This window comes from Gopherus evgoodei, chromosome 1, assembly GCF_007399415.2.
Source record: "Gopherus evgoodei ecotype Sinaloan lineage chromosome 1, rGopEvg1_v1.p, whole genome shotgun sequence".
NCBI lineage: Eukaryota > Metazoa > Chordata > Testudines > Testudinidae > Gopherus > Gopherus evgoodei.
The window spans coordinates 2470066-2484057 of record NC_044322.1 but is presented as its reverse complement, the minus strand read 5'-3'; positions in this window follow the sequence as shown (position 1 = coordinate 2484057).

Below are 13992 nucleotides of genomic sequence, written 5' to 3'. Positions count from 1 at the left end.
TGTTTAACAAAAGACCCTTAAATGTTCCTTGCTTAATATGCAAGCCACTGCAAGGAGAGAACAGAAAAAAATTTCTCTCTGGTTGCCTTTAAAACCATACCCTCTCTGCTTAAAAGCCCCTAGCAGAGAAAAGAAAAATATAATATTCCTACTGGCTTCTGGATTCTATCTATCCCACCACTGCACACCATGTCATAACATTTTTTCCCAGATCTGGACCTTAGCGTCCAAAATATGGGTGTTAGCATGAAAACCTCCAAGTTTAGTTACCAGCTTGGACCTGGTATCGTTGCCACCAGCTAAGAATTATACAGTGCCTAGCTCACTGTGGTCTCCCCAAAACCTTCCCTGGGGGACCCCAGACTCAGATGCCTTGAGTCTTACAACAAAGGGAAATAACCCCCTCCCCTTGTTTCCTTGTTACTTCCTCCCAGGCTCCCCTCCCTGGACGACCCTAGGAGATTCCCTGCTTCCAGTCCTGGAAACACAAGTACCAAGAGATCTAATCTCTCCCCCTCACCCAGAGGGTATGCAAAGTCAGGCTTAGTAAATCTAACACAAAGAGATTTTCCCCTTGACTTTTTCCTTCCATCAATTCCCTGGTGAGCTGCAGACTCAATTTCCTGGAGTCTCCACTAAAGAAAAACTCCAACAGGTCTTAAAAAGAAAGCTTTATATAAAAAAAGAAAGAAAAAGACATTAAAAATAGTCTCTGTAATAAGATGACAATATACAGGGTCAATTGCTTAAAGGAAAAAAATGAATAAACAGCCTTATCCAAAAAGAATACAATTTAACACATTCCAGCAACTACACACATGTAAATACAAAAGAAAACAATATAAACCTATTATCTTACTATCCTTGTACTTACAACTTGGAAACAGAAGATTAGAAAGGCAGGAGATACAAAAATCACTCTCAGAGCCGAGAGGGTCAGACCCAAGACAAAGAACAAAGAACTCACACCCAAAACTTCCCTCCACCCAGATTTGAAAAAGTCTTGTTTCCTGATTGGTCCTCTGGTCAGGTGTTTGGTTCCCTGTGTTAACCCTTTACAGGTAAAAGAACATTAACCCTTAGCTATCTGTTTATGACACCCTCACCAAAGGCTCTTACGTAAATTAAGCTGTCATGGGATAAAAGGGAAGGTCCTTTCATGGATTGAGAAGTGGCTAAAAGACAGGAAACGAAGGGTAGGAATTAATGGTAAATTCTCAGAATGGAGAGGGGTAACTAGTGGTGTTCCCCAAGGGTCAGTCCTAGGACCAATCCTATTCAATTTATTCATAAATGATCTGGAGAAAGGGGTAAACAGTGAGATGGCAAAGTTTGCAGATGATACTAAACTACTCAAGATAGTTAAGAACAAAGCAGATTGTGAAGAACTTCAAAAAGATCTCACAAAACTAAGTGATTGGGCAACAAAATGACAAATGAAATTTCATGTGGCTAAATGTAAAGTAATGCACATTGGAAAAAATAACTCCAACTATACATACAATATGATGGGGACTAATTTAGCCACAACGAGTCAGGAAAAAGATCTTAACGTCATAGTGGATAGTTCTCTGAAGATGTCCACGCAGTGTGCTGAGAAGATCAAAAAAGCAAACAGGATGTCAGTAATTACTAAAAAGGGGATAGAGAATAAGACTGAGAATATATTGTTGCCCTTAAATAAATCCGTGGTAGGCCCACATCTCGAATACTGTGTACAGATGTGGTCTCCTCACCTCAAAAAAGATATTCTAGCACTAGACAAGATTCAGAAAAGTGTAACTAAAATGATTAGGGATTTGGAGAGGGTCCCATACGAGGAAAGATTAAAGAGGCTAGGTCTCTTCAGCTTGGAAAAGAGGAGACTAAGGGGGGATATGATAGAGGTATATAAAATCATGAGTGATGTTGAGAAAGTGGTTAAGGAAAAGTTATTTACTTATTCCCATAATACAAGAACTAGGGGCCACCAAATGAAATTAATAGGTAGCAGGTTTAAAACAAATAAAAGGAAGTTCTTCACACAGCGCACAGTCAACTTGTGGAACTCCTTGCCTGAGGAGGTTGTGAAGGATGGGACTGTGACATTATTGATATAAACTGGGACCATATCGAACATGGGTTTCAACCAAGGTCCTGTAGTGGCACCAGATCTTATGTAAAGGGGGTCATATAAGGTGTCTAAGACCAAGTTATGAGTTACTGGTTATGATTATGCTGTCTGTATGTCTGTATCATTTTGTAGTTGAAGTTATAAGTATTGGCAGTATACTGTCTGTATTCCAAATTGGTGCTGTAGTTCTGGGAAACACCCGAGAAAAGTTGGTGTTAGCTCTGCTTAGCCTGCTTGATGGCCCATTGAGGACCGTCAGCCACACAATTGACTCACTGAGAGGAGGCAGATATGCCTTGTAACTCAGCAGGGTGTGCAGGGACTGGCCCATGTGACTACAGACACCATTTTGCTGTAATTTTCCACAGTAAGAACAAAGAGGTTCTTACACCTGGAAAAGCCTATATAAGGCTGATGCCTCATCTCTATCTTGTCTTCAATCCTGCTTCCTACCTCTGGAGGGACTTTGCTACAAACTGAAGCTCTACACAAAGGACTGATGACACATCCCAGCAGGGGATGTTCTCTTGAGACTTGATTTGAACCTGCAGTTTACTCCATCACTGGTACAAGCCTGAACTAAGAACTTTGCCATTACTATATGTAATTGATTCCATTTAACCAATTCTAGCTCTCATCTCTACCTTTTTCCCTTTATGAATAAACCTTTAGATTTTAGATTCTAAAGGATTGGCAACAGCGTGATTTGTGGTAAGATCTGATGTGTACATTGACCTGGGTCTGAGGCTTGGTCCTTTGGGATCAAGAGAACCTTTTTCTTTTACTGGGGTGTTGGTTTTCATAACCATTCATTGCCAGGACGGGTGTCACTGGTGGTGATACTGGGAGACTGGAGTGTCTAAGGAAATTGCTTGTGTGACTTGTGGTTAGCCAGTGGGGTGAAACCAAAGTCTTTTTTGTCTGGCTGGTTTGGTTTGCCTTAGAGGTGGAAAAACCCCAGCCTGTTTAAACCCTGTTTAAGCAATTGGTCCTGAATTGGCACTCTCAGTTGGGTCCTGCCAGAACCACATCGTCACGATGCTAACACCAACTTTTCTCGGGTGTTTCCCAGAACTGCAGCACCAATTTGAAATACAGACAGTATACAGCCAATACTTATAACTTCAACTACAAAATGATACAGACATACAGACAGCATAATCATAACCAGTAACTCATAACTTGGTCTTAGACACCTTATATGACCCCCTTTACATAGGATTTGGTGCCACTACAGGACCTTGGTTGCAGCCCATGTTCTATATGGTCCCAGTTTATATCAATAATGTCACAGGGACTATAACAATATTTAAAAGGGAACTGGATAAATTCATAGTGGCTAAGTCCAGAAATGGCTATTAGCCAGGTAGGGTAAAAAATGGTGTCCCTAGCCTCTGTTCATCAGAGGATGGAGATGGATGGCAGGAGAGAGATCACTTGATCATTGCCTGTTAGTTTCACTCCCTCTGGGGCACCTGGCATTGGCCACTGTCGGTAGACAGATACTGAGCTAGATGGACCTTTTGGTCTGACCCGGTACAGCGGTTCTTATGTTCTTTATTACCCAGTCTGCCGCTCCCTCAGTGTGGAGATGACAATGCACCAGCCCCTATTCCTGAGCAGATTTTAAGTGATTATATTAATAAATCAAAACTGGTTACCAAAGAAATAAAGAAAACTTCAAACTAAGTTCTATAAAATAGAGAGGATGTGAATCAAGCTATGTCTCATCCTGATGATACAAGCAGTCCACCAATCATCCATACACAGGTTAGTAACCCCTTCAGCCTGGGACCACAGCCCCAGTTCAGTCCTTCTTCTTTCCAGGAGTTAAGTTGTGAGGGGGAGTGAGGCCAAGTGTTGATGTCACTTTCCCCTATTATAGCTTCTGCCATGTGTAGGGAACTTCATTGTTTCCAAACAAAACCCCCCAGCACAGTTACTGGAAAAGTAAAGGCACAAGCTGGAGTCCAGAGTCCAATGAGCTGATCACATGCCCGTACATATTTTCATAACTTTAGGTATAGCAGTGATACATGCACACGAACTGGCTAATCATACTCAGAAATCACAGCTTTTCCATTTGTACCTTACATGACAAACTTGGAATAAAATACATCATAATGATATCACTGTGGTAAATATAGTGATGCCAGGGTGTAGCTTTGGGGCATAGAATTTCAAACCTTACACCTTAGTTTACTGCCAGATTATTGGTCACTGACTAACACAAAGGCAGTGTGCCCGAGCAGTTTTCAAATTTTGACTGAACAACTCAAAAGTATCCCAAACATTGTAGTGTTACTCACAGGTGTTCTTGTAAGTCTCTGGGTACCTTTTAACACTTTGTAGATCAGTCTAGTGACCTAAAAAGTCAACAAGTGCCTTCTCCACGTCAATAGAAAACATCCCTTTGTATCTGTGTAGCGTTGTTAACCATTGTGCTTTCCCAGCTGGTGATGACTCAATACAGATATTCATCAATACCATGAGGTGCTGTGCCTCAGTTTCCCCCTCCGCACAGCTGACCAGGTTTATTATGGTTTCCTTGCTATGACAAGCTTTGAGCCTGTGAGCTTGGAAGCAGTAGCCCCACAGGGCTTCTTGTTTACTATTCCTAGCTTGTCCAAAAGCTTTCTCCCAAACTCATGCATGTTACCCCTTTGCTTAGGATTTACCATCAGTACCAAACTCTTTCTGAAAAGGTTTACCACTAGCAACAAACTTTTCATCATGAGATTGAACAATAACACAAAATCTTTTCTCACAGGTGGGTGTTTCTAAGTATTTTTATTATACGACTTCTATGCCTGAACAGTTTGGTTTGTTCAATACCCAAAGTGTCTTTCAGCTCTTCCCTGAACCTTCCTGTGTGTTTAGTTACTGTTTTTCCTTTCCCCCCATTGTCCCATTCAGTGGGGATCTCTGTTTAAGGTCATCTTTGGGGCCTTGGTGTGCCAGGATATGCTGAGGTAAGGATGTAAGGGGACTTTGCATGTTGGCTACCCTCTGTGGAGCTGCTTCCCAACTCCAGGGCAGGGTTATGCCCATGCGAAAAATCAGCCTCCCAGACTGGGCTTTCTAGTCATCCCCACTCCCAGCATTGAAACTTTCACCACCCCTTTCCTGGAGGGTTGAGATCTTTCCTCTCCCAGCAGCTAAGCTAAAGACTTGCAGGCCTCAATCTACAGGCTTCTTACTTTTTAGCTTCTCTGATTTATGTCTAACACCTAATTCCTTTAAATATTAATCAATCTTATACTTTTATAATCCAATAAATCAAACCTGACATGCATCTGAGGAAGTGGGTATTCACCCACGAAAGCTCATGCTCCAAAACATCTGTTAGTCTATAAGGTGCCACAGGATTCCATATTTAGTTGGATCCCTAATCCAGTTGCTCCTCCTGCAAGGCTCGGGGAAAGACCTTTAGATGTGGGCAGGCTCCCACCCATCTTCCTCCTGGAATTCACTCTTTCATGTTTTAAATTTCAGGGTAATCTGAAATTGTTTGAAAACTATTTCTTTGAATTTATAGTAATCGAAAGTATCCTCAACAGGTGTTTTATTGACAATATGCAGTTATTTACCAGTTAACTTAGCAACTAAAGTGTGCCGTGACATTACTCTCCATATGCTTTATGAAATAATGCTTATGAATATGACATAACTGGAATATGTTTTATGTGAAATACCTCTTGTAATATATAATTGAAACAGTTGCTGTGTACTGAATTTGGTTTTGCTATTTGTATGCATGTATCGTTCTTAGATCTGAAGTTAGAAATATGAAGTAATAACTTGCATTACTGATATAGCTGTTCCAGGTGAGGGCCCTCACTGGTGCATTAGGCATTTGAAGGCTACAATTTACGAGGACAACTGTCATCATGTCCTCTCTAAGTCTTCTCTTTTCCAGACTACACAAACCCATTTCTTTCAATCTTCCCTCATAACTCATGATTTCTAGACCTTTGGTCATTTTTGTTGTTCTTCTCTGGACTTTCTCCAATTTGTCCACATCCTTCCTGAAATGTGGCTCATGGAGCTGGACGCAAAACTTCAGTTGAGGCCTAATCAGTGTGGAATAGAGTGGAATAATTACTTCTCATGTCTTCTATGCAACACTGCTACTAATACATCCCAGAATGATGTTTGCATTTTTTGCAACAGAGTTACACTGTTGACTCATATTTACCTTATGGTCCACTATGACCCCTAGATCCCTTCCCGCAGTGCTCCTTCCTAGGCAGTCATTTCCCATTTTGTGTGTGTGAAACTCATTGTTCCTTCCTAAGTGGAGCACTTTGAATTTGTCCTTACTGAATTTCATCCCATTTACTTCAGACCCTTTCTCCATTTTGTCCAGAACATTTTGAATGATAATCTTATCCTCCAAAGCACTTGCAACTTCTTGTCATCCTCAAACTTTATGGATGTACCCTCTATGTCACAATCTAAATGATTGATTAAGATATTGAACAGAACTGGACCCAGAATTGATCCCTGAGGGACCCCGCTCATTATGCCCTTCCAGCACGACTACTCTTTGGGAACAATTTTCCAATCAGTTATACATCCACCTTACAGTAGCTCCATCAGCTTGTTTATGAGAATTGGTTTTCATAACCATTAGTCCCCATAACAAGTGGCACTGGTGGCGATAACGGGAAACTAGAGAGTCTAAGGGAATTGCTTGTGTGACTTCTGGTTAGCCAGTGGGGTAAAACTGAAGTCCTCTCTGTTTGGCTGGTTTGGTGCCTGAATACTGAAGGACCCACATCCTGGGGCTGTGACTGCCCTGCTCTAAGCAATTTGTCCTGAATTGATACTCTCAATAGTGTCCCCCAAGAGCACCCCTTGTTACAAGACAGAATCAAAAGCTTTACTGAAGTCAGGATATACATCTGCTGCTTCCCACCCCATCCACAAGGCTAGTTACCCTGTGAAAGAAAGGTATCTGTCTGGGTTGACATAATTTGTTGCTAACTGTTACTTATTATCTTATTAGCTTCTAGATATTAGTTAAGATGACTGGTCTATAATTCCTCAGTTTGTCCTTATTGCCCTTTTTATGGATTGACATTACCTTTGCTCTTTTCCAGTCTTCTGGAATCTCTTCTGTCTTCCATGACTTTTCAAAGATAATAGCTAATGGCTCAGATATCTCCTCAGTCAGCTCCTTGAGTATTCTAGGATCTATTTCATGATATGTTTATAATGAGTTTTATATCAACTATATCATGTAATATATCAGTGTGCATTCTATGCATGTATCATGTTTCCACCTAAAGTTATGAATATTGACTATGTACCAGTATTTCAAATGTGTTTGCTCCTGGTAACACATACAAAGTCATTTACATCCAGTTGGATGAACCATTCAAGGTAATAGACCATTAAGAAACACAATAGGCCTTAGAAAAAGCTTAACTCCACCTCATGGACTTTCCTGTGAATGTTCTAGCCAGGAAATGGGTAGTGGCACCAACTATGACTCATCGAAGCAGGCAAGGGCATGTGACCAGCTCATGTGACACTGGACTTTGTCTTGTCTTCTTGTGCCTGTTCTTTCCCACTAACTGTGCGATAAAAGGGGAAAGTGACATCATCATTTGGCTTGACTACCCCCACAACTCAAAACCTGGAAACACCTTAGGAACAAGGATTGAACTGGGGCTTGCTCCCAATCTGGGTGGACTTTTAGCCTGTGTATGGAAAATTAGTGGGCTGTTTGTATTATCAGGGTGCAACACTGCTTAATTCAAATACGATCGAGTGTATAGAATTTAGATTGCAGTTTTGTTTGTTATTTCTATAACCAACTGTGATCTGTTTGCTATTATTAATAATCACTTAAAATCTATCTTTCTGTACTTAATCTTTTTTATTAGATAGTGTGGCAGAGGTCCAACCTTGTCTCAGTGGATCCCACACTTCCTGGTGGATTATGATAGCCTCAGTGGCTCACTGCGACCCTCCACATAGCCCTTCTCCCTCTAGAGGCAAGGGTCGCAGGCTACTGAGCCCTTTTCATCATAAGCCAGCAAGGAGGTTGGTGAGAGAACTCCCACAGTCTCTGTTGTTCTTACAGGTTTATTCCTGAGCAGTTAGCCTCCTGTCCTGACAGGGGACTGTCATCCCCTCCCAAGAGATGTTCCTGTAGTGGTGGGCTGGGGCCCGCCCTCTACTCTGGGTTCCAGCCCAGGGACCCTATATTTCCCTGGGCCACTTCCCTACAGCTCTCCTGCTTCTCTCTGTCTCTCTCAATGCCTTCTTTACCCTTACCTTCGGGCCCCCTTTGCAGCATCTTGAGGGTGTCTCCATTACCCAGCTCTTCCTCCCCTCTGTCTCCCTGGCTCTCCTCAGCCTGACTGGAGTGAGCCCTTTTATAGTATCAGAGGGACCTTAATGAGAGTCAGGTGGTCACATTAGCTTACCAGTCTCACCTGGCTCTTTGCAGGCTAATTAGAGTCATGTGTCCACCCGAGCCTGGGGCAGCCCCTGCTCTGGTCAGTCAGGGTACAGAAAACTGCTTATCCAGTGCCCAGTATATCTGCCTTCTACTACTCTGCTGTACCCCACTGGCCTGGGTCTATCACTATATGTTACCTAAGAGAGTATGAAATCTATAAGGGAATCCTGCTTAGGAACTGGGGCTGGTGCAGTGTCCTCTCCACATTCAGGGAGAGGCAGACTGGGTAATAATCTTGCACTAGTCAGACTTTTGACCAAGGCAAGATGATATAGCTCTGGGGTCTTAAGCTGGGGAGCTGGGTGGAACTGGCTGGAGCCTCTGTTTATTAGTTCATGAGTGGCTAGTGGCAGCATCCATATAACTACAGCTGGGTGTGTACCTGCCTGTGTATGTGTGTGTAAGAGCAAGACCTGAGAGGGTTAGACTGTGGTTACAGCTGAGAAGTCAGGGATGATGGATTCTGTCTGTGATTCTCTGTGTGACTTTCACTAAGTCACATCTCCCTGTATCTCAGTTTACCTATCTGTATAATGGGGAAATGGTCATAGTGACTCTACTTTGCTACGTGAATTGAAGATTCTTGAATTAAAAATCCTGCACAGGATGATAATAGTTACGGATGAGAATTACTAATCTGTGATCCCTTAGTAAAAACCCTGTGTGCCTCCAGAAAGTGTTCGTGTTCCTCTCAGCCATCTCTCTCCAGATCTGTCTGACTACTATTTACCCAGCCATCCTGAGCATTTTCAGGGTATCAGACCCTAAGGAGCTCTAGACATTATCCCTAGTTTTCTTCCTAATCAACTACAATTTTAAAATATGCACAAATGCACAAGCAAGTAATTCCTCACTGACTCAGCACAGAGCCCAAGAGTTCTCACCTCCCTTGGGGATGGTATCTTAGTTGCTGTTTACTCCAAAAGCTGGATAATTAGCACAGAAGCTTGTCTCCTGCATTCATATGCTGCTCCTCCCCAGAGGCTGAGCAAACCCAACTGGGACTGTACAGAGCTATATTATAAATTGTGCACACCCCTGTGTCGGCTCTTGGTATGGGATGTTACTATAGATGTTGGATGAGAAAGACGTGGGATACAGCTACCTAAGGGGGATTTCCAAGACACTTCCATCTCAGAATTCATAGGTACCTGTGACTTGCTGGGGAGCTCACCTGCTCAACAAACCGAGTGCAACATGTGTGTGATGGGATAAAGAGTAAGTCTGTGTCCTTTCCGCTCTTTACAACCATTAAACATCCCAGGGCCCTTGCCACAGGTGATGAGTTTACTCCAGTATCACTGGGCAAAATGTCCCTCTTTTCTATGCATCCGTGCCCATCTCAGCTAATGTCCTGAAGCTGCAAGGTGGCTGCATCTCAGTGGCACAGTGGATCCTTCATGGTGAAAGGTGTTAGCAGATGTATAATACAAGGTCAAATTCTGAGGCTGTGACTGTTCTTTAGTCAGTAAGAACTGAGTAAAGACCTCAGGAGACAGCTGTGTGTTAATGCACAGAGCGCGTCACCTCCTCCTTTTGCATGTCTGGGCTCTGGCTGTTAATTGGGGAACTATTCCCAGAATTTTATCTTCTGATATGCATGGAGGTGTTAAGGCTCCTCACTGGAACTATCATAAGAATTTTTCAATATGGGCAAGACATCTGTTCTCCTAGTGTCATGTGAGAAGTCGGAAGGACTGTTATTCTGAAAACTTTCAAAAAACAATTCTACCGGAAGCAGACACCCAGCTTAGGAAATTTCAGTCCAAATGCCTAAAATTTGCCAAACTTATGAGCAGCTGAAAGTGAAGTCTTCTTATTGAATGTGTCAGACAGTCTTAACAAAAGGTGGTGCCACCAACTCCACCTAAAATGGTCATTCCATTTGTGAATCGCATGCAGCTAAGCTCTTCACTCCAATAATATCATTGGCAAGGAGTTCCACAGGCCAATGGAACTATAATTATGTTATATTTTCAGATTTTCAGTGCAACTGGATGTTCCCTTGTTCATGTGTTATGAGACAGAGTAAATATAAATGCCTATTCTACTTTCTTTATGTATAGGGATAGGTAGGAAGGGATCATTAGATCATCCAATCAGACCTTCTCTGTAACACTAGCCCACTAAATTTCACCCAGGCACCTCAGCCAAAGACTTGTGTGTGACTAATGCCAGGTATACATTAGGATTTTACTTTACAGAATCATAGAGCCATGGGGTTAGAAGGGACCGCAGGGGTCAGCTACTCTATCCCTCTGCCAAGATGCAGGATTAGTTGTGTCTTAGTCATCGAAGACTGATGGCTGCCCATATGGCTTGTATTCCATCCCTTTGATCATCCTTGTCACTCGCCTTTGGATTCTTTCCAGTTTCTCTACATCCTTTCTACACATTGATGACCATAACTGGACACTCCAGCTGAAGCCAAACCAATGCAGACTAAAGAAATACTACCAGTTACCATGACTTGAATGCTGTGCCTCTGCTAATACAACTTAACCTTGCATTTGCTTTTCTTGAAACATCAAAAAAATCCACCCTACTGGGAGATGTCGCTATATTAACAATGCCAATGTGGGCATGAGGAGTTAGATGGAATAATTCCTACATCCACCTAGCAACCACCTCTTGGGGAGGTGGATTACCTATGCTGATGGAAGAAACCCTGCCTTCATTGTAAGTGTCTACACTGAAGTACTCTGGCAGTGCTCCTTTACTGTTCTAAGTGTAGACAAGCTTTCAAGCAGATTTTCCAGAGAAGAATTAAGTCTGGATCTGCCGACATGGGGAATTGGAGAATCCATCATTTCCCTTCCCAGTGTGTCCCAACAGTTAATCACCATCTGTGCTAAATATTTGGTCATTTTTTCCAGCTGGAATTTGTCTTCAGCTTCCAACCATTGGGTATTGCTCTGCCTTTCTCTGCTAGATTACAGAGCCCATTACAACACATGGTTTCCTCCCTAGGAAAGTATCCACTTTGTCATTTTTTTGAGATGTTAAATAGATGAAATCCTTCATGTTTCTCCAGCCTCCAATCAGTTTTGTGGCTTTTTTCTTCACTCTCTCCAATTTTTCAACAGTCTTTTACAATGTGGACCCCAGAACTGGATGCATTCTGTTTCACCAGTCCCATGAGCAGAGGTAAATTCTCCTGCTCCAACTCATCACTCCCATTTTTATGTATCCCAGGATGATATCAGTCCTTACGGCCACAGCATTGGACAAGGAATTGGTTTTACACAATGATTTCTAAATCCTTTTCAGGTCCTTGCATTACATAATACAGTGCCCCAGACTTTGGGTTCGGCCTGCATGCCTTGTTCTGAGAGGATAAGTTTGCATTTGACTGTATTAAAACATTATGTTTGAATCGGATGCCCACACCAATTCCCCAGATCAATCGGTATGCCTGACTTGTCCTCATTTTCACCACTTCCAATCTTAGGGCTATCCAGAAACTTTATCTGCACTGATTTTCTATTTCCTTTGATGACATTGATGAAAATATTGAATAGCATCGGGCCTAGAACTGATCCCTGCAGACCCCCAGTAGAAAAAGCCCCATTTACTGAATGTGACCCAATGATAACTGCTTTCTGAGATCTGCGAGTTAGCTAGTTTGCAGTCCATTTTAAATGTGCTCTACTGATATTATAGAGTGTTAATTATTTTATCTCAATGTTTTCCCTTAATAAAACAAATGCCTTAGAAAAATTAAAGTATCAGAGGGGTAGCCGTGTTAGTCTGGATCTGTAAAAAGGAACGAAGAGTCCTGTGGTACCTTATAGACTAACAGACATATTGGAGTATAATCTTTTGTGCTTGAATACTCACTTCGTCAGACGCGTGGCATGACGAAAGCTCATGCTCCAACACATCTGTTAGTCTATAAGATGCCACAGGACTCTTTGTCACTGTTTACGGAAAAAATGAAGTTTATTGCATTTGCACAGTTCCCTTGATCAGCCAAACATTTACTCTAAAAAAGTATGAAATCAGGTTTATCTGACAAAACCGGTTTTGCATAAACCTTGTTATTGACTGGCATTACTTATATTCCAAGAACATTTATCTTGAACTAATCCCATACCAGCTTTTCCATTTTTTCCTAATCTTTTCAAATATATTTTTTTAATTTTTACCTTATTTTTTTAAGGGTTTACATTTAACACAGGAATTACTCTAAAACTTTTCTAGGATATCTTTGGTTTTAATAGCAGCAAAGAATCCTGTGGCACCTTATAGACTAACAGACGTTTTGGAGCATGAGCTTTCGTGGGTGAATACCCACTTCCTCAGATGCATGCATTCCTTTACATGCATCTGAGGAAGTGGGTATTCACCCACGAAAGCTCATGCTCCAAAACGTCTGTTAGTCTATAAGGTGCCACAGGATTCTTTGCTGCTTTTACAGATCCAGACTAACACGGCTACCCTCTGATATTTGGTTTTAATATTATTAATAATCTCCTTGATGTGATCCTTAGTTCTGCCAACCATGGATTTTTCCCTGATGTCTTTAATGTCCCATATCAATGTTCATATCTTCCAAATTATATTGCTGGTTATCTATGTTCCCTTTCTCCCATTTGTTATATATAGTTTCCCCTCACTCATAATTTCTACCCACTTTGCAACTGAACTGAGTTTTTAGCTTTTAAGCAAAAGTTGTCCACTTTCTTAACTATGGAATTGTGACTTTTTCGCTATCTAATAATCTCTTCTTAAAGAACTCTCACTTTTCATTCCATTTTTTTGTCTAAATTTTTCCTCCTAATCAGTTTTGCTGATAGTTTTCCTCAACTTTGGAGAACTAGAGATTTTGAAGGTCTAAATGTCTATAGATAGTATTGGTTGGGAACTCTTCTCTCTTTGTTCATTTGAATGTAATCAGTTTCATTCTTTATTTCCCTCTCTTCTAACATATGCCCCCTTGTTGGTCTCTTCTCCAAACTAAACAGTCCCAGACTTTTCAGTCTGTCCACATATGGCAGCTTCCCCATTGCTATTGGCTGTCTCGGAAACCCCCTTTATGTTTGGTATATTCTTTATAGAGATCAGGTGACTAATACTGAGCACATATCCAGAGCAGGTCTTGAGAACTCTTCGCTGTTTGTCCTTTTGAATGTAATCAGTTCCATGCTTTTCTGCTGTTCTCCTCCTCCTTTTCTTCACTAAACAGTCCCCGACTTTTCAGTCTCTCCGCATATGACAGTATTCCTCATTCTCATAGCCTGTGTTAGAAACTCATTTCTATCTTCTATATCATTTATAGAGAACGAGTGACCAAACCGATCCTGTTTCAAAGCAGGTTATTCTCCATCCCGTTCTTTAGGAAACCAGTCATTGTCTTTGTTTTGCCTACTACTGAGAAGTGAGAGAGAACCAGTATCACACC